General features: G+C 28.0%; 1 non-coding gene across 1 annotated transcript; it reads left to right on the plus strand.

Moving 5' to 3' along the window:
- The first annotated feature begins 20,411 nt into the window (after positions 1–20,411).
- On the plus strand, positions 20,412–20,518 carry LOC149516802 (small nucleolar RNA R71). The gene has a single exon (XR_016345411.1). It is a non-coding gene; the product is annotated as a small nucleolar RNA R71 (small nucleolar RNA).
- Positions 20,519–27,419: the final 6,901 nt, after the last annotated feature.

Consider the following 27,419-nt stretch of genomic DNA (forward strand, 5'->3'; position numbering starts at 1 on the left):
TTTTTAGAATAAATGTTTATTTTTTAATATTAATAATAATAGTAAATAACAATAATAATAAATAAAATCTAAATTTTGATATTTTTAAATTTCATTAAAAAAAACTAAAATAAACCTATTAAAATAACTAAAAATAACAATAATAAGAATAAAAAATGATTTCAATTTTCTTTTTTTAATAATAATAAAGTAAATTACAATAATAAAATAAATTAAAAAATAAATAAAAGAGAATACTAACAAAAAAATGCTAAAAAAATTAAAAAAAAAACGATAATAAGAATAAAGTGATAAAATTTTTTTCTTTACTTAAATGATGGAGGAAATAAAAATTGTCTTTTAAAAAAATAATTTTGGCTAAGTATAGGGGAATTATTAAATAATAATAATAAAATTAAAAGTTAATAAATTAATAATAATTAAAAAGAAAATACATGAAAAATTAATTTTCAAAAGTCATAAAAATCAAACTTGCTTCGAAAGTTTGCTTAGATATTAGAGATTTTTAGAAATGTTTGCATTTTTAAAATTAAAAAATCTAAACCCTGCATCCAAATTGCAAAATCAAAGCTCTAAAATCAAAACCTTAAACTTCCGAACCTTTAAAACCTTGAAATCCAAAACTTTAAAAACTTCTAAACCCTTAAAACTCTAAAATTTGAAACCTTAAATCCTTCAAACACTGAAATTTGAAACCTTAAACCTTAAATTTCAAAGCCCTAAAATATCAAAACCCTAAACATCGAAATCCTAAACCTTGAAACCCTAACCTTAAAACCATAGACCTTTAAAGCCCTAAAATGCAAAACCTTAAAATCCAAAATCTCAAACCTTAAAATTCGAAACCCAAAAATCATTCATACACTAAAATTTTGAAACTTTAAAAAAACCTGGACCTTAAAACCCCAAAACCTTAAAACCTCAAAACCCTAAAAATCCATCAAGGCCTTAAATCTAACTTAAACCTTAAAATTAATACACAACCCCAAATCATCACCAAACCTTAAATCCTCGACTAAACCATACTCAAAACCATTCTGAAACTCTAAGGATACGTGTGAAAATCTTAAGTGGAGTTATTTGTTCCTGAATACTGCTGAGATGATAGGGTATTTAAGAAACTTTATTTCATTAAAATTTTCCTACGAGTCCTTAATTCACATTAATAAAGGGATTAAACAAACAAAGTAATATATATATAATAGGATCTTAAATATAAATAATCGTACCTAAGCTCTATCTAGATGTTAGGGAGTGAAGGTGATCTCATTATATTTAAGAATCCAATCTCAAATTTGCATTTCATCATCATACACTATACCTATTGGCTTACATGCATTTACTTGTTATTGTTTGTATTCATTTCACTTATTTGTGCCTTTATTTTTTGTTTGCTACTTGATAGTTCCCATCATTTACTTTTTCACACAAAACGTTAAAAAACGTAATTTAGAAATGTGGAATAAAACAAAAATAACATCGCGAGATGAATAATTCTTGGTATTTTGCCCAGATGTTGGAGAGTTATCGACAATTATCTTTCTCATAGAATGTTGTTTTCATTTTCAAAGGATGTCATGGTAAATATAAGTTAAAAGTGTTATATTTAAAGTTTTGCCTAGATGTTGGAGAATTTTAAGATAATTCTTTAACTTAAAGCTTTCCTTGATATTTTTAAATAAAAAATTTTGATAAAATTAATTTTTTTAAATAATTAAAGGGAATATTATTAAATGTCAAATCGAAACCATTTCATCCAACATCGAAAATAATGCATGATTAATTGATACCAATTTATGAACACTTTAGATATGCTAATCCTTCCCCAACTGACTTTTGGAGCCAAACTTTTTTATAAACTTTAAACCCACTTTTATAGTTTTATTAAAATGATAAACTTTTGAATAGCAATCACACCCTAAAAAAGATTGGTGGCGACTTCTCTCATTTTTCTTAATTTTAAAATTATTTTTGTCTAGCGGTCCCAAAACCATTATGACACTACTATATTGTATATTAATTGTATTTGTGAATTATAATATTATAGTTGTTTGATTTTGCTATTTAATTTTAATAGATTTTGCTATTTTGGTTAAATATATTATCGTTTTAGTTTAACTACATATAAAAAGTATTTCTTCTTATTTTAGATAGTATAAGTTCTTTTATTGCAAAATAGATTATACGCCTTAAATGGTGTTTAGGATACATTCTTGCTTTAAGTTTATTCACAATGCTTAATTGATTGCTTTACATGGTTGCTTTTATAAATTTATTTGTATAAAAGAAAAAAAAATCCAAAGCAATGTGTATGATTAGAACTCCTAGAAATGTTTGTTATTAATTATTAGAAATAATTAATTTTTTATTATTAGAAATAATAAAATTGAATGTTATTTATATTTCTTTTATGGATGTTATTTTGTGTCCACTTCACCTACTATCTAATTGTTTCTAATGGTTTTGTATAATCTTCTAATTGATAATATAAGGTTTTGAGGTTTGCTATCTTTAAAAGTTTTAAGTTTGTTGTGTGGCTGCTAAATAAGAAGTAAGTCCAATGGCATTTTATTTTTTTATCTTTGTTTTTTATATGCTTTTGTAAATTTTATTATTTATATTTGAATTTATTAAAATTGCTATAGTAATTATTATTACAAAACTTTAATAAATTTTAAATTCATAAATTATATTATTTATATTTTTACAGTAATCTTTCTAGAAGGTCAAATGTTTTTCTATGGTTAACAAGAATGCAACGAATTTCCATCGGGTATAATATTTCATCATTGTTATTAAAAATGAAATCAAATTTAAATTTTACAATTGAAAATGGTTTGGATCACATTCTTTTTTTAAGAGGTGATATAACTAATTTAATTATTATATTGTTTTAATGTGGCTGTATCCAATGTTTAAATATCTTTGTTATAGAATTTAGATTTGAATTGTGTTAAAGAATGAGTTGGTGTTAATAATTTTTATATACATATAGGTTAGTATTTACATATGAGTTGGTATTAATTTTACTTTTTTTATTTTAAGTCGAATTCAAAATTTTTATAGTTGTTTTTGGATTACTCAAGTGATTTAAGTTGAAATTTTATGGTTTTTGTTGAACTTTTCGTATAAAATTATAAGTTTGATATAGATTATATGCTTGGAGCAATGATTGATTAAAAGTGACAATCAATAGGTGTTGTTCTTTATATATATTTTCAAATATGCTATTATATGTATTTTTTAAATTTAATCATTTTAATTTCTTATGACTTTTTTATATTATAAGCTAGGTTTTATCATAATATTTGCCTTTGAATTTTATTGAAGATCAATATCTGATATATGTAAATTCTTATTTCTCTCACATTTTAAAGGTTAAACTAACATTAAAGCATAGAAGATAATGGTATAAATTTAAAAATCATTTGCAATATTTATTTATCAACAATTAAAATTAATTAAATATTTTTATCTTTTAGACTTGTTGAATATATTATAATTAATATTTCTTAATTTATTCATTAGTTTATTATCTATTATGTTTTATTCATGTACAAACCATTTTTTATTAACCTTTGGTCAAAACCTTTTTACATAAATTACCAATTACTAAAATGTTTTATCTTATTTTATTCTATTTTTCTTATTTCATATTCTTGTTTTATTTTTACAAACAATTTGATTATCTTAAAGACACATGTAAATGAACAAAATACTAAATAAAGCAAAAGGAGTATTATAGTATATTTTATAATATATAAGTTTGAAAACTCGATCATTAGATTAAAAACTAGAGTCGTTATCAATTTTTTTTAATTAAATGTGATTGGTAACCTAATGAATCTATCATTTTAGAGAATTTTTAAGTTTGGCTAAGGGTTTTTGAAAAAATAAATTCTAGTATATATTTCAAAACTAGATTTGAAAGTACAGTTATGTTTACGGAAGGTTTTAGCACCTTTATTATGCTTATCCTAAAGATAATGCCAATTAATCTTATAATATTCTAGTATTGGTATTAATTTAACGATCTTATTTATTTATTTATCACTGCTATATATTAGTAATTAATCTAAAATTTATTTCATAAAAATTTCTTTTATTGGAAAATTTTTAAAAAACCTTTCAATAGGTTTGGTAAAATTATTTCAAAAAATTTTTCACCTAGGAATTCTTAAGGTGATCACCTTCCTTCTTAATTCCATCGTAGGAATTCAACTTGCAATTAAAATTTATTATTTATTTAAATTTATTTAGGAAAAGAAAATAAAATTCCATATATTGGAAAATCTCAAAAAAAAAAAAATCCTCCCAATATGCTTGGTAAAATTAATTAGAAAGCTTCCTCACTTAGAAATTCTAAAGGTGATTACCTTCGTGTTTCACTTTTAATCTCATCATCAATAGAACTTTATTTATGATTTAGTTAATTGAAGTCATTTAAATTACATGATAAAAATTAAAAAAAAAATCAATTCATTAATTATTATCTAAACTATATCTAATTTTTATTGACTTATAAAATAATTAGAAACATTCCCAAATTTAAGAATTTAAATCTATACAAAAATAAACAAACAAGCAAGTAAAAAATATATAATAAGAACAAAGAAAATATATAAATCAAAAAATCAAAACTTAAAAAAGTAAAATAGAAACAACAAATATATAAAAAATGAAAAAAAATATATGAGTCGACTTATACCTGTGGGTCTACATGTGGGTTATTGATTTAGGTATGCGAATCTTTTGCTTTAAATAACACCATTTTTTTAAAGATATAAAAGCAAAAATTTTAGAATCTTCACTTTCTTCTTTTACTTTTCTTACTGGAACGTCAAAACTTTGCCTACTCTCTAAACATTCAACTAGAAAAACAAAAGAATCTAAAAACCACCACTATCCTCAAATTCCAATAATCGTCATTGTCATACATCGTTGCTCAGTGGAAACCTAACACGAAAAAGAAGCTTTTTTTCGAAAGATCTTGACCTCTTTTTCCTCTTTCGTAAATCCAAATTCGTTAAAGCTTTATAGTTGTGCCTGAATTTAAAACCAAACCCAAGAATTCCTCCATAAAAGCAACTATAGAAAAATACATTTAGCCATCATTTAAAACTCTAAAACCACCAACAAAGTTATGCTCCTCTTATGCTTTAATTAGAAATCTCAAAAGACCTTAATCATAAACAAATGCAAAACTAATACCCACTGTCAAAACAAATTTTTTCTTGGTAAACTTTTGTGATTTGCTTGTATCTTCTTGTTGTCTATGTATTGTGGTTATTGTTGGATTGTTGATTCTTGCTGTATATGAACTAAAATTATGATTTTTCTAGGATTTTTGCTTTTGCAATTTTGGTTGATGGTTATGATTTGAATTGTGGATTAATTTTGGTTTTTATTTTTATTTTCAATGTGTTTTTGCTAATCGAATTTTATAGGAAATTAATTCCAATTCAAAGATGACTAAATCAGTAGGAATTTTAATCATAATGTGTAAGTCCATAAACTTATCGCTAGACATAACCTTAGGAGTTGTCACTAATCTTTTTTGTTTAGGTGCAATTGGGCACCTAACTGAATTTGTCCCATTTTAAAGAGAAATTCCAACCTTGCTTGGGTATTTTTAAAAGGTAAATTTTAGTCTACAAAACCAAAACTAGGCTTAAAAATATAGTTACGTGTAGAGAAAGTTATAACTGCTCTATAATACCCATCCAATGGATGATACCAGTTGATTTCATATTATCTAAAAGCTAAAAAAACTTTCCCAAATAATTTAATATTAGAAATTATCCTTGAATTAATTCAATATGTTGGTAATAACTTTAGAACATTTTCTCACCTAAAAAATATTTAAAGAGACTATTTGTCATGCTTGAAGAGGCTCCATCATTTAATTCATTTAATTTTTATAGAAAAACTTTTATTCATAACAAGTGAAAATTTAGCGAGAAATTTGACGCCGAAAATCTTTTTTAAATTCTTCATATGTTGGTAAAATTTAGAAAGAATTTTTCACGTAGGAATTTATAAAGAAATTGCTATTTGCAACATTCTTAGTAATTCCCACAATGGAGATTCAAAATTAGTTTTCATTTTTGAAAAATATCTTCTACTATGTTGTTAAGATTTTTTGTCCAAAAACATCCTCTAATATGTTGGTAGGATTTCATAATTTTTTTCAAAATGTATTTTTTTTAAATTAATAAAATTTTCCACTATGTTGGTAAAACCTTACTTTTAGATTTAAAAAAAAAATCACAAACCCACCAATATGTTGGTAAGGTTTTTTTTTTTTTTTTTCAAAATTATTAATTTTTAAATTTAGAAACTCTCTAATATGTTGGTAAGATTTTATTTCCAAAATTAATATTTTTTTCAAATTTTATTTTTATAAAATCTTCAAATAATTTGATAAATTTTTATGAATTTTAATTTTAATTTTAAAAAAAACTTCAATCTAAATAAATAAATTAATAGAATAAAGAATAAATGTAAAAATATACCAAAGTTTGAATTTTGTCAATGGTTCGAAATATAGCCTGGATCGGCTCAGCTTTTATCTTTTTAAGAACCAACTTGGCTCTATGGCTTGGCTTGGCATTTGGCAAAATTACGTCCTTCTAATACGGCTACATAAGGGTAAAATCAAAATTTTTTTCTTTCTTTTCTTCTTTCTCTTTACCCATTTTCTCCCTTTAGAACTTCTCTCTCTAAGGTTTTTTTTGCCATTGTTGTCGATTATTGCACCACTATTGGCTATTATCCTACCACCATTAAAGCCTAAAATTGACCACAAACCTTTTTTAGGCCTCTTCATATCAGATTTGGGGTCAAATTCTTGAAAATCATTCTTCAATGGCCTAAATCTAAAGCTAACACTATGGCCTTTCTGCTGCCTTTTCATCCTCTTCACGCCATTTGATCTTTTAAGTTTTCAGTATATTGTTTTCCTCATCATGCTCTTCATGCTCATGGGTTTCAATCTCTAAGAATCCTATCGGCCACTATTGATCACCACATATGCCGCTGTTATTGTCATTACTATTGTCACTAGCATTCTTTTTTCTAGTTTGCGATTTTCTCTTCTCCACTAACTATTAGATGTTTCTTGAAAATCCAAAACCTAAGACCCCTGCATTTTTGGTTTTTTGTTGCTTTGTGTTTTAAAAGTTGTTGATTTGCAAATGGTGTTTGCTTTCTAGGTAATTGTGCTTTCGATAAATATTTGTTATTAGGGATTTTTAGCTACTGATTATTGGTTGTGATATGTTATTGGTTTTATGGATAATGATGAAGTCTCGGTGGATGCTAGATTATGTTGTTTAAGGTGGCCATAGAATTGATTAGGTGTAGCTCAATTGGCCTCGACAATAATGGTAGATGGTAATGGAATGATAGGGTGATGGTTAAGGTATTTAGATTTCTGATCGATGGTGGTAAGGATGATAATGGGTTTTATGTTGCTGTGAATGTCATTATGTTTGTGTATTGCTTGAATTTGGGACTATGATTGTTGAATCCTACTAGATATTACTATGTGGATTATTATGGATTAATGGTTAATTGGTAGATGTTGGCAGTTTTAGAGGTGAAATGGCTAGAGGTTGTGGCAGATTTGGTAGTGATGAACTTTTTGGAGGTTGGTTCACTAAAGAGGTGGATTCTAAAAAGGCTAATGGCAACAAGAAAAGGTGGTTTGTTTTTGCCAGTCACTTTTCTCCTTGTTTTGTAGTTCCCTGTTGATGATTTACAAGCTTAATTATAGGCACTGAATCTTAATTATGATAAAGTCCCAAATCAAAAGAAGTTTATTACCTTACCATCATCTTGAATAAGCTCAATCTTAACTTTTAATTATCTTGATTTTAGTCTCAAATTAAATTCAATCAAAGGATAATAACAAAGCTAAATAAATAATTAAGTAAAACAAAAACAAAAAAAAAATGTAGATATACATATATATAAGAATGGGAAAAATGAACAAAAAATTAGACATTTGAGCTTAAGATTGAACTGAGCTTGATCAGTTTGGACCCCGGACTAAATGTGGTGTTTACAGTTGCCCCTCTTTGCACATTATTTATGAAATAGGAGTTATGTAAATACATAAACATCTATTACATTCGAGTCTAAAGCAAAATAGAAACTTAAAGATTCTCAATTGAAATAAAAATTTGTAATTTGAAATTCAAGGATTCCCAACTTGAAATACAAAAATTCACATTTTGAAATTCAAGAATTTGCAATTAAATTCAAAGGTTCACACTTTTAAATTCAAAGGTTCACAAGATTTTTAGATTTGCAAGAATTTAAGAACCATAAAATTCACAAAAATTCAAAGATTCACAATAATTCAAAGGTTTACAAGAATTCAAAGATTTGCAAGAATTCAAAGATTCATAAGAGTTAATGATTAGTAAGAGTTTAAAGATTTGCAAAAATTTAAAGATTTGCAAGAATTCAAAGATTTGCAAGAATTCAAAGATTCGCAAGAATTTAAAGATTTGCAAGATTGAAGTTTCATAAGATTTATAGATTCGCAAGAATTAAAGATTCGTAAAATTTTAAAATTCGTAAGAATTGAAGGCTCATAAATGAAATTTCAAAACTTCGCAATTGTAAAGATTCAGAATTGTGAATTTTAGAAATCCACATTCAACATTTCTAAATTCATATACAAAATTTAAAGATGCATTTGAAAATTTTTTGTTAGTGATTCACAACCAAAATCCAAAGATTCACATTCAAAAAATTTTAGAGATTCACGCCCAAAATTTCAAAGATTTTTATTCCAAAAATTTTAAAAATTTACATTCAAGATTTCAAAGATTTTCGGAGAAAAACTTTAGAGATTCACATTCAAATTTCAAAAGATTCACAACTAAAAGTCTGAAATTCACATTCAAGATTCAAAAATTTTCATTTGAAAAACTTTAGAGATTTACATTTAAGATTTTGATGTCTCATGAATTTGTATTTAAGAGTTTAGAGATTCTCATAAGAAAAATCTTATAACAAAATAAAAGTTCCTCTAAACAAAAGCTTAAGAACTTTAAAATATTTTCAAAATATCTTCTTCATCCACTATTTAATAACTCAACCAAAATTTTTTTTAAGGGTTAAAATTTTATCTCGAAAATTTTTCCTTATCTGCAGATCAATAATCTTCTTCAAAAAATTCTTAGCCTTTTACTAAGTTCAATTTCAAATTCCAAAATGAAAATTTCTTTTCAATCTAATGAATGTAATGCAAATGTTGATCGATGTCATGAAATTCTAATTGTGGTAATAAGGTTTTCAAGACTTCACCATCCGTATTTTCTTTTTTAGCTTTTTAACACTAATAGTTTTAGAATTAATTCATGAATTCCATCAATTGATCCACATTATTTCCATCATCTGGCTACAACTTATAGGTTATATTGACTAATCCATCACCATATTCATCACTTGGTCTCCGTATTTACATTCCCAAATTATCCTTTTAAACTTTTTTCCTTTTTTTTTTCATTTTCTTTTTGCCCCATCATCCTAAATTTTTTTTTCAAAGGAATGTAGGAATCTTTTATGAATATTGTTATTCATTTATTTATCATCATTTCTATTCATGACAAATATAATGAAATCATAAGTTTCCTCTATTCATCATGAAGATGTAAATCCGACATAGAACAAAGGAAATTGAAAAAAAAAGAGATAACTAATACAAGTTTGGTAAAAAAAAAAAAACAAATAGGCAAAGGCACAAATTCAAAGCATACTACTAGGATAAATGTTTAGATGGTATAACAATATCCAAATAATGCATATTCAGACAAATTTTTTTACATTAATCTAGAATTTTGAAAAAACTCATTCATTGAATATCCAAATCATTTTGAGCTTTTCAAATCTTGCCCTAGTTTAGCAAGATCTTATACCTAACTGTCTTTTCTGCTTTCAACTTAGATATTTTCTATCCAAATCATATATTTAGGTTTTGAATTTGAGTCTTCCTTCTTTTTCATTTTTCTTTTCCTTTTTCACTTTTTTCTCATTTCTTTTTTTTTTCTTTTCATTTCTTTTCACTTCATCCATTATTGATATCTCCCACACTTTTCGAATCAATCTCTAGAATACGAGAATAAATCAAGATCTCATTATCCTATCACAAGCACATTTTAATTCAATATATGATCATTCATTTCAAGCATTCACATTTAATCAAAATAGACTTTTAAGGCATGTAACTTAGGTTATAGTGAGGGGTTATAAAAATGGATAGAATAGGCTCAAAACATGTGTTTAAAATGTTTAAACCAAAGGATCATTTCTCATAATGCAAAACAACATGGCACTTTGCCCCATCATTCATCTTTTTCCTACAAAAGAATTCTCATTATTTTGCTCCCAGGTCATTTATGGCATTCGCTTTCGTTTTTATAAAAGGGTTTTTTTTTTATCCTTAAGACTTTTCATGACCTTTTGCTTTTTTCATTTTTTTTCCAAATAGGTCTCTTTCTAAAATTTGCCCCTCAGTGTGGAGGATGATCCTTGGTTAGGGTTTTTTAGAATAAGAAATCATAATAGGCTTAAAAGGTATAATAATGGATAATTTCATGAAAGGCAAACAAAAAATGGCCATTTTTCATCTCAAATGTGAATTTTTTTTTGAAGATCATTTATTAAACACAGATAGACTAACAGATGCTTCCAACACATGTCCATTTCATTTTTCCATGCATAATATATGTTTGCCAACTTTAACTTGCTTTTTTTCTCAAATAATCTCCATAGATCAATTTTTCCAATGTGAATGAGTTTTCAAAATTAAATCCCAAGTTATTAGTATCATTATTTAAACATTTATCATTTGAAATTTGAGAATGAAAATAAAATAAAAAATGGAAAATAATAAAACATACTATAATAGTGACTTGGATAAAAGAGAAAATGTAATGAAATGCATCATACTTGCCATTTTTGTTGAAATGATAAAAAAATAAAATCTTATTACATAAAAGAAATCCTATCATTACTTTAAAAGAAATATTAGAATGACAAGTTACTTTTAGCCAACCTTAACTATCTTATCCTTCCCAAAATTATGTCAATGTGTATTGGACAAATGGTTTTTATTAATATTCGACCCTCTGATTTGTCAAAACTCACCAAGCTTGTTGGAATCAAACTTTGTAAATTGTGCTTGAAAGTTGGGCAATTTTCTATGAAATGACCCACATTCCCATTATGATAATCACATGTGACATTAGTATTGTACCATATAAGATAGGATGACTTTAATAGTTTTAGATGAACTGGTGATATCAGGTGGTTCTTAACAAGCTAAAAGAATAACTCAGTGTAAGTGATAGAGATAGGATCAATGTGAGCTCTTTCTTAGTTGTTTTAAGGTATTCGCAAACCACTTGATTGGTTTTTATGCCTCAAAACTAGTCTTGTAATTAGTGTAGTGGTTGGACTAAACACATATGTAGCTGTTTTAAATGGATGCTTAGTTAACGGGTGGATAAGCTAGTTATGGAATAGGTTGATAAAAGGCTGGTGCGACATTATTAATGGTTGGATAACTAGTAGGATAAATTGGTTGTGGGTATGAGGCATAAATTCTGAATTACTGTCCTTCAAAACCCATAGCTTGAATTTCATTTTCTTTCTTTTTGGGTATCCCACTCAATTTTATACTGGTGGTCTCTCATTCCTCAAACTTATCACTCTTGATGAGATTTTAAATAATCTCTTCTAAGATCACCTTGTTAGTGAAGTTTTTCATTTCATTCCCTATAATCCTTTTATAATATGGTGCCTTTAGGGTACTAACAAAAAGTACCAAAGTCTCATTTTTAGTCAGAAGTGGTTAAATTTTAGTAGCCACATCCCTCGACCTTTAGGCATATTATTTAAATGACTCTGTTGCCTTTTTCTCTATGCTCTATAAAGAAAGGTAATCAGGAGCCAAGTCTATGATGTGGCGGTAATGTGTAATGAATGCTCAAGCAAGCTCTTTCTAGGAATTAATACGGGTTCTATCTAATTGGATATACCTCTTTATAGTTGAGCTAGTATGACTATTTTGGAACGTATGTATCAACAACTTCTCATCACTAGTATAGGTAGCCATTTTTTGATAGTACATAGTGATATGAGTTATCAGACACTTTGATTGTTACTTTTTGTAATGCCTATAAGAGCATAAATTATAATCAAGTAATAGTAGTGAATGAGTAAAGTATTGTCCTACTAAGACTATAAAATTGAATTATAGGGTGGAATTAATTACCAAAGGTGATCAACTATTACAAGCCTTATATCTAAACTAATGAAAAGATTGATTGCTTGCAAAGAAAATATAGAGAATGATTATGTAGGCCAAGATCTATCTTTCCAATTGTCACTTGGAAATCTTAGATGTGGCCGAATATAACTAGAAAGCTTTAAAAGAAGAAAGACTGGATGATTATGGTTGACAATTGTAATAGCATAAAAGAAAGATTATAACAAAGATTAAATATAAACTAAATGCTTGTAAGAAAAGATTTAAAAAAGGAAACTTGAATTGTTAAAAATAAAAGCAAGATTGTAAATGATATTGTAGATTGAAATTATGTAAAAAAGTTTTAACGAAAAAAATCTTAAAAATAAAAGAATGCTTTGATTTTAGAAAAATTACAAAAAAACTTTGTTATGGCTAATCTATCACCGTAGCCAAACTACAAAAAACTATAGAAAAACTAGAGAAATCAAAACTAAGAAATAAAGAGAAGAGATAGTAAGGTGAATTGTGTCTTTGGACACAAGAAAGAGCCTTCTATTTATAATGGTAGGTTCTCCTATAATGGGGATAGGATTACAAGTCTTTATTCTATCCAAACTATTCATGATAAGCTTTATCTTGATCTTCAAGGAAGTTGGCCAAATTGCCTTGCTTATTGGAATGCCCTGGCCGAATGAGATTTTTTTGGTGTGATCTTGTTCATCCATGTGTCGTGTAATCTTGATCTTACAATCTTGAAGGGTGGTTCAGCTAAGCTTGAATATCTATGACCATGTAGTGCATCACATTTAAACTGTTGAGATAAAATTGCAAGAATCCATCTTCAATCTTAACTCTTTAACCTTCAACCTTATGTAGTGTTCTTCTAGCATAAAAACTCTTTCAAGATTAATCAAAGAGCCCTTGTCTTGCAAAATCTCTCATTGGCCAAATATCATTAGGAGTCCTTGTCTAGGTATTAGTCTTTAATTACCAAGTGCGTGTACGATTCTTCTTCTAATTAGGATAGCCAAATGTAATTAAGAATCATAATGCAAGTAGGATTCCTTTATCCAACTAAAATTAGGAGTCCTAATAACAATATGATTTGACTAATCTTGGTTTTTGCATGGTCAAAAATTACAAGAATTAGGATAAACCTAATCTTGCATAAACTTAATGGGCTTGTATGGTTTTCATGTCTCATACACTTGAATTTTAAAGATCAAGAAAATACGTATTAAAGCACTTAATTCACTCAAATTTCAAAATTTTTGAGCTAAAAAAACTTGTAATCTATATTTTACTGCTATCACATTCTCACACTTGCTTTTTGCTTGTCTTCAAGCAAAATTCTCAAATCAGCTATACTAATAAATAATATAAATGCATAAAAAGTCAAAGTCACACAAATCATCACTCATTCATTATAGCATAATACAAAGATAGTTATAAACATAGCTAAACAAAAAACTTATTCCAAAGTAAGCTTTCAATCTCATATAACTCTTGTGCATGTGAAGTTAATCCATCTTTAATCTATACATACAATCTAAATAAAAAGTAGGCAACATATGCCATCACATATCAATTTAAAGATAGAATACACTTCATATGTTTACTTTTCTCATTCCCTCTCTACTAATGTTAGACTTACATACTTAACTCAAGATCAAAAGATCTTGTAGGCTTGTAATATAAAGCTTGGGTCAAGGTAGGAAAAAGGAAATTTTTAGGCTTAAAAAACCCTTTGGTTGTTTTTCTTGAAATTTTTTGGGAATTTTGACTCGATTTGAAAACTTGAACTTTTCAAAACTTAAGGCATCTTTTTATTTCGGCATTTTTTTCACTACCATTTTTCGCTTTAGACATTTTGGCTTTTATTTTCTCTTTTGCTGAGCTTTTTTTTTTATTTCCTTAATTTCCTTATGCTTCCCTTCCTGCCAAATGTATAGATTTGTTCTCATGAGTTATCCGTATGCGTAAGCATTATTGGGTTAGGTAATAACAAAAAGGGGAATAATTTGATGAAAAGGCTTGGGTTTATTAATGTTGCTAAATAATAACAAAGAAAATGATATATATATATATAAAGGCAATGAATAAAAAACTAGGGATGCATTGTTAAAGGTGGGCTTGAAAAGGCTCAAATGATCCAAAGAATGCATAGATCACTTTTTAAGCTAAGTATAGTCTAGAACTTCACCTCGAAGGTTGAGTAGGTAAATTTTAAAGTCATACTTATACCTTCAAATTTTTATGCAACTTGATATCTTACTTGTTTTCCACAAAAATGGATGTGTATCAAAGATCAAGACTAAAATGCACAAAGTATAAGATTCATACTCAATTGAAAAACATACTAAAGAAATCATCTCATGCTTTACTACATTCATACTTTTCTTAATTTCATACTAAAGTCATTCTTGATTAATTCATGAAAAGTCAACTATGTTAGCATCATAATGATTATAACAAGTCAACTTGGTTTGAAAACAAAGCATATAGGAAAATTTTTGCAAAACAATTTTTAGTTGGAAAAGCATTCTTTTTCTTCCACACTTAATTTAAACAATATTTCAAATAGAACATTTAAGAATTAGAGAAAAAGAAATATTCCCCAATCTTTGTTTTTCTTTAAGGTTGAAACATGAGTTCTTCTTTAGGCATCTCTTTACATCTCTTCATCACTAAGAAAACAATTTAAAAACAACTTAAAAACAACAAAAAGATAAAAGCATACCTGTCCTAATAAAATAAAGAAAACAAATAAATACAAACTTAACAATTAATTTAGAACTTGCATTGCCTCCCAAGTAGCATTAGTTTTGGTCAAGCTTGACCATACCTAGATGTCTAAAAGTACCTCTTTCCTTCAGGAAAGAGCTTCCCTTATTGCTCCTACCTTAGAGGTATCACATATACAGATTTAGCTTTAGGAAGGGTACTAACTCTTCTTACAGGTATCACATAAATTGAAATTAAGGTTACCATTAGGACATTCAGTTTAGGACTTCGAAGATTGACCATAGATTTGCAAGAATTAGGGCATTGTGACTTGAATAAGTGGGTTTTTGATTTTTGACTCATGGGTTGGCGGATTCGATTAGGTTTCCTAACATTAGGTTTTTCCTTAACCCACAAACATAGCTTGTACATCTTCATCATCCCTAAGGATACTTTGTTTAGTTTTAAAAGTTATCCTCTTATCCTTAAATCTTAAAGTGACCTCATAACTGTATACATCTATCAAGGCTCTAAAGGTCATGAGGAATGGTTTACCTAACAACATAGGTGTTTCACTATTTTCCATGCGTAATCTAGTGAAATACACAAGAAAAGCATACATACCCACTTTTACTAGAACATTTTCCAACACTCTTTGGGTTTCTTTACGAACCTATCATAACGTATAGATTCATGGACCTATCCTAGACATAAATTTAAAAAGTTGCTATCACTCTTTTTTATTTAGGTGTAGTTAGCCACCTAACTGAATTTGTCACATTTTAAAGAGAAGTTCCAGGCTTAACTTAGATATCTTTAAATGATAGATTCTAGTCTACGAAACTAGATTTAAGTTTGAGAGTGTGATTACACGTGAGAAAGGTTATAGCACCATCATAGTGCCTATCCAAAGGATGGTACCAATTTGATTTCAAGTTATTCAAGCCTTAAAACATCTTTATAGTTTACCAAATAATTTAATCATTGGGAAATGATCTAAAAATTACTCTAATAGTTCAATAGCAATGTAAGATAATTTGCTCACCATAAGAGTATCCATGGAGACTAATATCTCACTCTAAAGAGGCTCTATCGTCGGCTTCATTAATATATTTTATTTAGAAAATAATTAGTAAAATCTTCTAATAATTTAGTAAGATTTTACTTTGATGCGCATCCCCTAATAGTTTGGTGGGATTTTATTTGAAAACTCATTTATAAAATTTACTTTAAGAAAACACACTAAATCTTCCAATAGTTTAGTAAGATTTAATTCAAATTTTAAATCTTTAAATAGTTTGGTAAGACTGAAAATTTATTATTATTAATTTTTTTATTAAAAAATTCATTAAATTCTTCAATAGTTTAATAAGACTTAATTTAAGATTTAAATTTTTCAATAGTTTGGTATGATTGAAAATTTTTATTTTATAAAAAAAATTATATTATGAAATTCTCCAATAATTTGGTAAAATTAAAAAACAATTTTTAACCCATTAAAATCCTATCAAAGTTTTTTTCTTTTTCTTTTTCTCATTTTTTAAAATTTAATTAACATTTAAAATAATAAAAAGACAAATAAAAAATAGAAAATAAAAATAATCAAAACCAAAGAAAAAGAAAATCAAAATTGAAAAATAAAAGAAACTAGAAAATAGGAAACCTGTGCTTCGAGCCAAGTTAGGACATGGGTCGTGAGCGAATCTCCTTAGGTTTAACTACGGGTTAGCACTCCCAATACAATGTCATATGGGATTACTATAAAAGCAAAAAAAAAAAACTTTTTTCCTCATGCTGCCTTGGCTGTTTCTCTTACTAGTTTAATTTCTCTCCTCTTTCTCTTTAGAAATCCTATCGAAAGACTCAAGAATTTATAGAAACCAATAGTTGATTCCAAAATCTGGCTAAGAAATCTAGATTTGGGCATCGAAAAATTTAACCAGTAGCTCAAAAATTCAAACTTTTCCCAAAAATTTCACAAACCCAAAACCAAGCATAATTCTACCTCTAACCCCTATCCACATTGTCAGAAAACTTAAATACTCACTAAAAAATTCAAAGAAATCCAAAAATTATCTAGAAATTCAAACAAATTCAACACAATCCCAACAAACACCATAAATTCAAAAATTACAAAAATCTTAAACAAATTTCACCCAAACCCAAGAATCAAATCCAACAATCGCAACAACTTATTGAATTCAAACAAAACACCAAACCCATAAATTAAATGAAAACCTAGAAAATTTTCAACATTTCTAGAAATCAAATTAAAATTCCCCAAGACCTAAAACTACTTCTAAAACACCAAGAATTGAACCCCAAAACCAATTTTAAGAACTCCAGAATTGAATAACTAGAAACCCAAAACCCAAAAATCCCAAAAACTTAAGTATGACTCCAAAAAATCTAGAAAAACTAGAAACTTAGAACAAAAAAAATTCCAACTCTAATTGCTTAATTTTCTTATGTTTATTGCTTAATTTTAACGATTGCCAATTGCCTTCGCCTCTTCCCTCTTAATCACAAATTTGAGTCCTTTATATAAGGATTCATGCTTTTTCAATTTGGGAAAAAAAATAAACTCCACCAGACTCGTGATTTCATCATGATTTGATTTGATTTGATTTTTTTTTTGTGAATTAATTTTATTTATGAATTTGCTTTACATGAATTAAGCTACAAACTTTCCATAAATGCCTTGATCATTAAGCCTCAAAGATTGAATCTAGGATACAAATCTTGGTGGAAAATCTCATGTTTTTGTTTTGGGATTTTCTAACTTTTTCTTTTTCTTTTTTAACCTTTGACTAAAAAGTAAAAGTAAACCAAAAACAAAATCAAATCAAATTAAAATTTTTGGGCTTTTATCCCATTGGGCCCAAAGTTTTCTAATTGGGCATAATTTATAGTCAAAGACCCATTTTAAATCCAAAAAAGTCTTTTGGACAAAATGTGGTGTTTATAGTTGCCCTTCTTTGTGTACTTTTTTTTTGTGAAATAGGAATTGTACAAAGATTAAAAGATGTTCATTTTGTTTGGGTCAAGAGAAATTGGAAATTCACAAAAAAACTCTCAAGTTGAAATCCAAAGGTTCACAATTTGAAAATTGAAGGGTTTATCATTAAATTCAAAGATTCATAATACTTCAAAGATTTGCAGGGTTCCATAATAAGAATTTAAAGATTCAAAGACTCTAAGATTCATAAAAGATTCAATAATTTGTAAAATGCTAAATAAATTTCACAAAATACTCAAGATTAGCAAAGATCAGAGATTTAAAAATTTGCCAGATGATTCAAGTTTTACAAAGATTCAAAAATTTGTAAAAGGTTTAAGTTTCACAAAGATTCAAAATTTGCAAAAGATTTAAGTTTCACAGATGATCAAAATTCACAGAAGATTAAAGTTTCACAATGGTTTCAAATTCGCAAAAGGTTAAAGTTTTGGAAAGGATTAAAATTTACAAAAAATTCAAGATTTATAAAGATTTGTAAAGATTCCAGGATTTGCAAAGAGTCCCAGATTTGCAAAGATTTTAAGATTTGTAAAGGTTTCAAGATTCATAAAGACTCTAAGATTTGCTAAGGTTCCAAGATTTATTAAGACTCAAAGATTCACAAAGATTTGAAGATTCGCAAAGAATTCAGGTTAGCAAGAATTTCAAATTCACAAGAATTTAGATGCACAAGAATTTCATATTCACAAGAATTGTAGTTTTGCAAGAATTTTAAGTTCGCAAGAATTTCAACTTTGTCATTGTAAAGATCCAAAATTTGTAAATCCACATACAAGATTCAAATATTTGCTTTTAAAGATTTTTGTTAGTGATTCACATCCAAAATTTAAAGTTTCATATTTGAAAAAGTCATGGATTCGCATCAAAGATTTTGAGGCTTACATCTAAAATTCAAAGATTTTCATTCAAAAGTTTTAGAGATTCAAGCCCATAAGTTAAAAATTTTCATTCGAAAAACTTAGGGATTCATATCCAAATTTTCAAAGATTCATATTTGATAAATTTTAGAGATTTACAATCAAAATTTCAAAGATTCTCATTTGAAAAACTTAATGATTATGCTTCAAGTCTTATAAATCATGGTTATTTATGAAAAAAAAAACTCCTTTAATAAAAGGATCTATAACTTTAAAAGTGTGAAATGTTTTCCTTGTAAAAAAAATCTCATCACAAAAGATTTTCCTCATTCAAGGATCCAAAGGTCAAACATTTTCTCCAACCAAAGTCAAAATTTTGTATGTGATAAATGTCATGATATCAATGCAATTGCCTTTTAAATGATGCAAATGTAGCAATCCAAATTCTCACTGAATGATGTAAATGTATGTCCTAAACAATAATGCAGTTGCCATACCATGATTCAAATATTCACCAAATTATGTACATTTACTTGTTCAAACAACAATGCGAACACCATACATGTAATGTAGATGTCACTAAATCAATGCCATGAAATTTTAATTATGGTAATAAAGTTATTAAGACTCCACCATCTCGTATATTTTTTCTTAGCTTCTAAGCACTAACATTCTCAGGACAAATCCTATCAATTGATGCATGTTATTTTTTTTATCTGGTCATAACTTACATGTTATATTGGCAAATCATCATCATCAAAATAATATATCTCTTCCCCTTCATAAGAATACACGACATTGCATGCTCCATTGTCTTATTTTTTTGGGTTGGATTCGTATTACTAGGCAAAGCTTTACCTAGTTGGTGATTAGCTATGGCATGAGTTAGTTGGCTTATTTGGTTTTCAAGGTTCTTTATAGATGCAACTTGGCTTTATATGGTGAAGTTTTAGGTTTACATCAATTGGGTCAATTTCTCTTCAAAGATTGTTTTCTTTTCTTAGGGTGGATTGTATGGTGGTGGATTTGGGCAAAAGTTTGAATTTTGGTTAGTGGTTTGATGGTTAGGTTAGTTTTGATTTCAAGAAAAGTTTGGGTGGTTTCTCCAACCTAGGTTATAAGTGTTACTATATGGGTTATAGGCAGGCTTGGATTATTGTGCATATTAAATTGTTTTTATCCTAAATTGGCATTTATCAATAGCATATGGTCCTTCACAAATTTCACATGTAACAAAAGGGCTTTAGATGACGTGAACAGGGAAAATTAGGGATTAGGTTCCTAAAGTATAATTTTCTTACCCAAGCTAGCTAACTATGAGGTAATTGATGTGAAAGTGTCAAGCTTATAAACACCAACAGATTTTTTATGTACTTTTTATTCTATACCCCATTGGTAATTATTTACCGCCATCTCTTATATCAATTCATATGCCTGTAACATTATCTTACTCATTATGACTCCTCTAGTAGCTCAATCAAGAGTGGTTCTCATAGATGGTATCAATCCATTATAGAAGATCTAAATTTGTAATCATTGTGGGAGACCATGGTGTAGACACTTGTGCAATAATTCTTTGAATCTCTCTTAAGCATCATATAAATTTTCGTGATCTACTAGCATAAATATAGTTATTCCATTCCTCATCTTGGTTGCCTTGGTAGATGGAAAAATTTTTGTGAAGAACTTTTGTACCAAATCATTCCATGTGGTGATAAACTGGATGGTAAAAAAGATAACAAACTTTTCGCCTTGTCCTTGAAAGAAAAAGAAAAAAGCTTTAGTCTAATTAGTCTAATTACATCATTGAAAACACCATTACATTTAAACATATCACATAATTCTAAAAAATTAGAAATATGAAGATTTGGATCATCATTATGTAACCCTCCAAATTGTATAGAAGTTTGGGCCATCTAAATAATCAAAGGCTTTATCTTAAAGTTATTTGCTTGAATCGTCAACCTTCTCATGGATGGTTGGAATCCATCTATAATAGGAATAGTATAGTCCTTCAACATTCTTTATCTCTTATTGTTAGCATTTGCCATTGAAGTTAAAGTAAAAAGTGTTGTTTGCTCTCTTCATAAACACCTAAGAGTTCTTTCAATTTCCTTGTCAAGTGGAGCTAAATCAACATTATGAGATTTACTCATCCAAACAAACAAAATACCAAAATAGTTTAAACAAATAAAAGTAAAATATTTAGATTACAAGAGAGTAGAAATCCTTATTGATATTGATCTTGAACACTGATATAATCCCCGACAATGGCACTAAAAACTTGATTGCTACTTTTTGTAATGTATGCAAGTGCACAAATTGTAATCAAGTAATAGTAGTGAGTGAGTAGAGAATCATCCCATGAGGATTATATAATTGAATTATTAGGTGGAATCAATTACCAAAGGTGATTAACTACTACAAGCCTTATATCTAAACTAATGAAAAGATTGATTGTTTACAAAGAAAACAATTGAAAGAAAATATAAAGAATTATTGTATAGGCCAAGATTTATCTTTCCAACAGTCACTTGGAAATCTTAAATGTGGTCAAATATAACTAAAAAGCTTTGAAAGAAGAAAGATTGGATGATTATGGCTTAAAATTGTAAATAGCATAAAAGAAAAATTATAGCAAAGATTGAATATAAATCGAATGCTTGGAAGAAAAGATTTAAAGAAAGAAACTTGAATAACCAAAAATAAAAGCAAGATTGCAAATTATATTATAAACCAAAATTGTATAAGAAAGCTTTAAAGGAAGAGATCTTGAAAATAAAAGAATACTTTGATTTTAGAAAAGAATTACAAAAGAACTTTGTTATGGCAAATCTATCACTTTAGCCAAACTATAAAAAACTATAGAAAAAGTAGAGAAATTGAAACTAAGAAATAAAAAGAAGAAATAAAAAGGTGAATTATGTCTTTGGATACAAGAGAGAGCCTCCTATTTATAATGACAGGTTTGGCTATAATGGGGATTAGGATTATAAGTCTTTGTTCTATCCAAACTTTACGTGATAAGCTTTATCTTGATCTTCAAATGAGTTAGCTGAATGTGGAGCCTTGCTTCTTGGATTGCCTTGGCCAAATAAGACTTCCTCGATATGATCTTGTTAATCCATGTGTCGTGCAATCTTGAAGGATGGTTTAGCTAAGCTTGAATATCTAAGACCATGTAATTACCTCACATTTAAGCTTTGGAGATAAAATTACATGAGTCCATCTTTAATCTAAACTCTTTAGCCTTTACTATTATGTATTATTTTTCTAGCATAAAAACTTTTCCAAAATTAATCAAAGAGTCCTTGTCTTGTAATCTCTTCTTGGCCAAATATTATTAGGAGTCATTATCAAAGTATATGTCTTCAATTAACAAGTGCATGTAGGATTCCTTTTCTAAATGGGATAGCCAAATGTAATTAAGAATCATAGTGCAAGTAGGATTACTTTATTCAAGTGAAATTATGAGTCTTAATATCAATAGGATTCGGTTAATCTTGGTTCTTGCATGGTTGAAAATTATAAGAATTAGGATAAACCTAATCTTGCATGAACTTGCATGGACTTGCAAGGTTTTCACAACCCATATACTTAAAACCTAAAGATCAAGAAAACATAAATTAAATGCATCAAATTCACTCAAATTTCAACATTTTTTAGCAAAATATACTTGTAAAGCATGATATATTTTACTGTTATCACATTTTGTACTATTGTACTTTTCAAACTCAAAGACCTTGAATTTTGGCAGGATTACAACATATGGAACAAGTAGAGGCTGACTTCATCCATGAGCTATAAAAGTCTATCCCCTTGACTATTCATAACCTCTCCTCCAACAAGTTTATCTTCTGTTTGACTTTTGAGTCCTCTAAAGTCTCAACTTCTTTCAGCTTCTACTTTTTTTCCTCCTCTGGGTTATTTAGGTTAGGGACTTGAACTGGTTCAATTGCTTTTTCTATGAAAGTAGGATTAATGAAGCTTTGAAACTACTTTTGAGTTGATGTGATGGCAGCTCCGGATAGGTATATGCTATAGGGAATGTGAATTGTTGCAAAAAAATTCCTTGAATGGACTGGGCCTGAGATGGTCCATACTTGAAAGGGCATAAAAGGTTAACAACATCTTGTGATAGATGGTTTTAGGGGCTGGCATCTATCATGACATTTTGGGATAAAGAAAGTGCCTGAGTGTCAAATAAAGGGGGAATTTGAAAAGTATGGGGCTTAAAAAAAGATTTTTTATAAAAATCAAAACAAAGAGTTGTCAGCAATCCTTTTTAAAGTGTGATTGGCCACCAAAAAAATTTTGCCATCATTTATAAAACATTTAAAAGATTTAAAGGTTTTATGAAAAGAACAAATTGAGGTCTGCAAAATCAAATTTAGGGTTTAAGAGTTGGTTATGCACGAGGAAGGATTAACATCTTCATAGTGCCCATTAAAGACAGTACTAATTAATTGTATGTTATCCTTAGATTTTAGTTAAAATGGTCTCATTTTAGTGTTTAGAAATTAATTCTTGTTTGCAGTAATTCATAAAAAGCTTGAATTTTTTCTTTTTGAAAACAAATTGATTTTTTAAAACAAAACATTTTATTTTAAGATTAAAGTGAAAATACCTTAAATATGAAGAGACTTTTTTCACTTTCCTATATTTAGGTAAAGCTTCAAAAATATCTTTAACTTGAAGGTTTTCAAATTGCCTCTACAAAACTAAGATAACACCTCACATAAATAATAACCATCGAAGTCTTCTATATTTAGGCCAGATCTCAATGACTATATTCACTTGAGATATTATCTTATTTAAAAACATTTTTCTTTAGAAACCTATTTTGAAAAACATATTCTTGATGTGTATGAACATGACAATAACATGATGACCGCTTGATTGAATGACAACGTATGAATGCATGACAATCTGAGAATATAAGTGACAAAATAAAAATGAAATGAAAATGGATAGATGGGATGAAGGGTTGGTTTTAGGGTTTGAAGGTTGGTTTAGGGTTTAGGGTTTAGGGTTTAGAGATAAGGTTTGGGTTTAGGGATTGGGGTTTCATGGGAAGTTTGGGGTTTTATGGATGGTTTGGTGTTTAGGATTAGTGTGAGGATTTAGGGTTTAGAGTTAGGGTTTGGGATTTGGGGTTTGGAATTTGAGGTTTCATGGAAAAGGCATGTGACAAAAATGAATTATAAGAATGCCATTAGTAAAAATGTAAATATGGATATATGTGACAAATAATGAAAATGCCATTGGTAAAAGTGTAAATATTGATTCATGAAAAATGCATGACTAAGGAATATACTAACTACAAATTTAGGCATTATAAAAACTATATTACAAACTAAATGTGCAGCCAAAAAAATTGATGAAAATGGATCAAACACTCAAATTTAAAAAAAATTCGAGACATGTTCCACCTTTTTTTTTCTTTTGAAATTCATGTGAATAAACACTAAAATAACCAAACAACATGCTAATCTAACATTTTATTATGGAAAATTTAATCAAATACATTGAAAATTTGAAGAATCATGCAAGAACAAAAGCAAGCAAGGATGAATGAACCAACATTTAGCCATGAACAAGCTTCAAGGTTTTGACCAAGCATGGGAATGGCTTATTGAACCTCCCTAAAGCCTTCCACAACCCTGCTTTCATTCCATTCAACTCAAACATGCATCAACATCAAGGTGTTTATCATATAGAAGCATTTTAATCACAAGATGAATTTCATCAAATATGTAACAAACTAAAATAGGAAGGAAACTATAAAACAAAAACATTAGCCAAACACCAAACATACATAATTAGTCAATCAAAATTCATGCAAAATACAAGTAAATTAATCATCTAGTCATCATAAATATTATTTAGAAGCAAGGAATCATCAAAGAGAACTAAAAAGAGGTTCAGCTATAGTGAATCCACGCTTGGTCGGACCTCTAAATAGTTTTTAATGGTGGGTTGGCTTTTATTTTATTTGAACTTTTATCTCAAATCAATCTATGGATTAGTTGATTGAGTTTTTAGATCAAATTTGAAACTAAGAATGAAAGCAACTATGAAATTTTTCAAGAAAAAAAATGGGAAAACATTATGAAAATGATATGAAAATGCTATGAAATGCACGAAAGGAAACTAGGAATTATACCTCCAAGAAAGCTTTCTACATTTTTTTTTATATTTCCAGCTCTTCTCTTTTTTTACCAAATCATCCCTTCCAGCTTTTCCATGATGAGAAAAAATATCTCTCAAATATACATGTAAGTCTTTCGAATAAAAATTCATCCAATAAAAAAATTTATCCCTTGTTTCCTTTGCAAGGAGCCATCTTTACCTTTAGATCTAGCCTTTCAAGGTCATCCCATGATTAAGAATGCTTACTACCAAAGATTGAATTTTTAATGTTGCTGGAATCGAATGGAAATACTTTTTTACCCTAATTAAAATTTTTTTTATTTTTAGGCTATTTTCTTTGAAATCAATGTTCCCTTCTTCATTTTTGTGATTTTAAAGCACCAAAAACCTTGAAATAATGTGAAACTAAGATCTAAAATTTTTTGTGAAAATCTAACCATAGGGATGTCAAATTATGAAATTCACACCTCCCAAGGTGCTGCCAAAGTTTTTAATAAACAAAAAATCATCAAATAATTTAAAGTATGATCTGAAAAGTTTCGTGATAGACATATGCAAGTGACATTAAAAAAATCTATTTTTAAAATGATGCTCCTTTAGACATAGGCAAGTGACTTTAAAAAAAAAAAATCTTAATTTGAAAATTACTATTATAAACATAGGTAAATGACTTTAAAAAACCTTTTTTTAAATGAATGCTCCTTTAGGTATAGGCAACTGACTTTAAAAATCTCTTTTTGAAAAGGTTTGAAAGTCGTATCTTTGAAAAGTTGGGTTATATTTAAGGCATTGTAAAGGATTTTTTTTTGTTTCTTCTTTTATTTATTCTTGAAAAGTATTCATTCTTCAAGCGTATTTTTCTCTCAAAAATCATGTTCATTCTGCATGCAATGTATGTGACGAATGCAAGGAACATAATGCATAGGAAAACAATTTTGTTCACATTATGTGCTTGTACTTATGGAAACAAAGTATTCATGATCACAACTATGCTTGAATTTGTAATTTTGGATAAGTCGTCAATAATCACACCAAAACTCATCTAATCGATGTCTTTTGTCGACCAAAACATTTTTTTTTCTTTCCCCATTTATCAAATCTTTTTGCCATGATCTCTAGTGGTTAACTTGTGAAATTCTACCAAAGGTAAGTATCTTTTTCTTTTTTTCCCCTATCATCATCATTCATCATTTTTCCATTTCCAACTTTCCATCATTATTCATTCATCATTTTCATTCTTATTTTTCATTTCATTTCATTCATTTTATTTTTTTTCCTTTCTTACTTTTTCTTTCACCTCTTTTTTCTTAATTGGTGCAAATTTCATTAGGTTTAATGATGTCATCTTTATGCCAACCAATCCAAACTTAAACCTTGTCCTAGTGCCAGTTAAATTAGGTTTAAATCTTTTCTTAAACTGGCTTAAATTTTCATAGGTACTAAATAGACTTTGCTTAAATCTTCTTGGTACTAGCTAAACTAGGCTTAATTCTCCTTGGTGCCAACTAGATGGGCTTAATTTCCCTTGGTGCTAGTTGGACTGGGCTTAAATCTTAATAGGTACTAATTAGACCGAGCTTAAATCTTCTTGGTACCAACTAAACTAGGTTTAAATTCTCTTTGGTGCTAGCTTAGATTGGGCTTAAATCTTTATAGGTACTAGCTATACTGGGCTTAATTATCTTTGTGCCAACTAAACTAGACTTAATTTTTTTTGGTGCTAGCTAAATTGGGCTTAATTCATATCTTTTTTTTTTCAAACTCTTTTCCTCCATTTTTTTCTTGGTAGACTTTACTTTTTTTGTCTCTTAAACTAGAGATTCTTTTTTTTTTTTAGGTTTTTCCCATTGACGAGCTTTTTATCTTTTTCTTTTTTTCTCATCTTTTTAATATTTACAAAGTTGATAAATGCAATCATGACACAAATGTCTATTTCCAACAAATGATGCAAATGCAAAAATTCATGTTAAGACAAAAACTTTTTATGATGCAAATGCAAATGATTTTTCATGATGTAAATGGCAATGTTCCTATCATGTAGATGACCCTACGATGATGTGAATTTTCCTTTTTTATGAAACAAATATACTTAAGAAGATGCATGGCAAATTTTCGTACTAACAAATTTCTTTTCTATGATGCCAATGCCTTTTATGAATGCAAATGCCTGTGTTCATGATATAGATGCCCTAAAGATATAAATGCAAATTTGCAAAATCAATTTTTTCGAGAACTCCTGTAACCATAGAACAATATGTCACAAATGCCAATGCCTATACAAATCCAAGAACTTCATGATTTCTATGCCCTAAAATGAATGAAAACGTTAATAATATTTCTTTTAAAAAAAAAAAAATTCTTTCTTAATTCTGCTTACCTTTTATCTCCCATCCAATTA

The sequence above is a fragment of the Durio zibethinus genome, chromosome 9 (genome assembly GCF_047325235.1).
Source record: "Durio zibethinus cultivar Kanyao isolate XHJ-2024 chromosome 9, ASM4732523v1, whole genome shotgun sequence".
Taxonomy (NCBI): domain Eukaryota; kingdom Viridiplantae; phylum Streptophyta; class Magnoliopsida; order Malvales; family Malvaceae; genus Durio; species Durio zibethinus.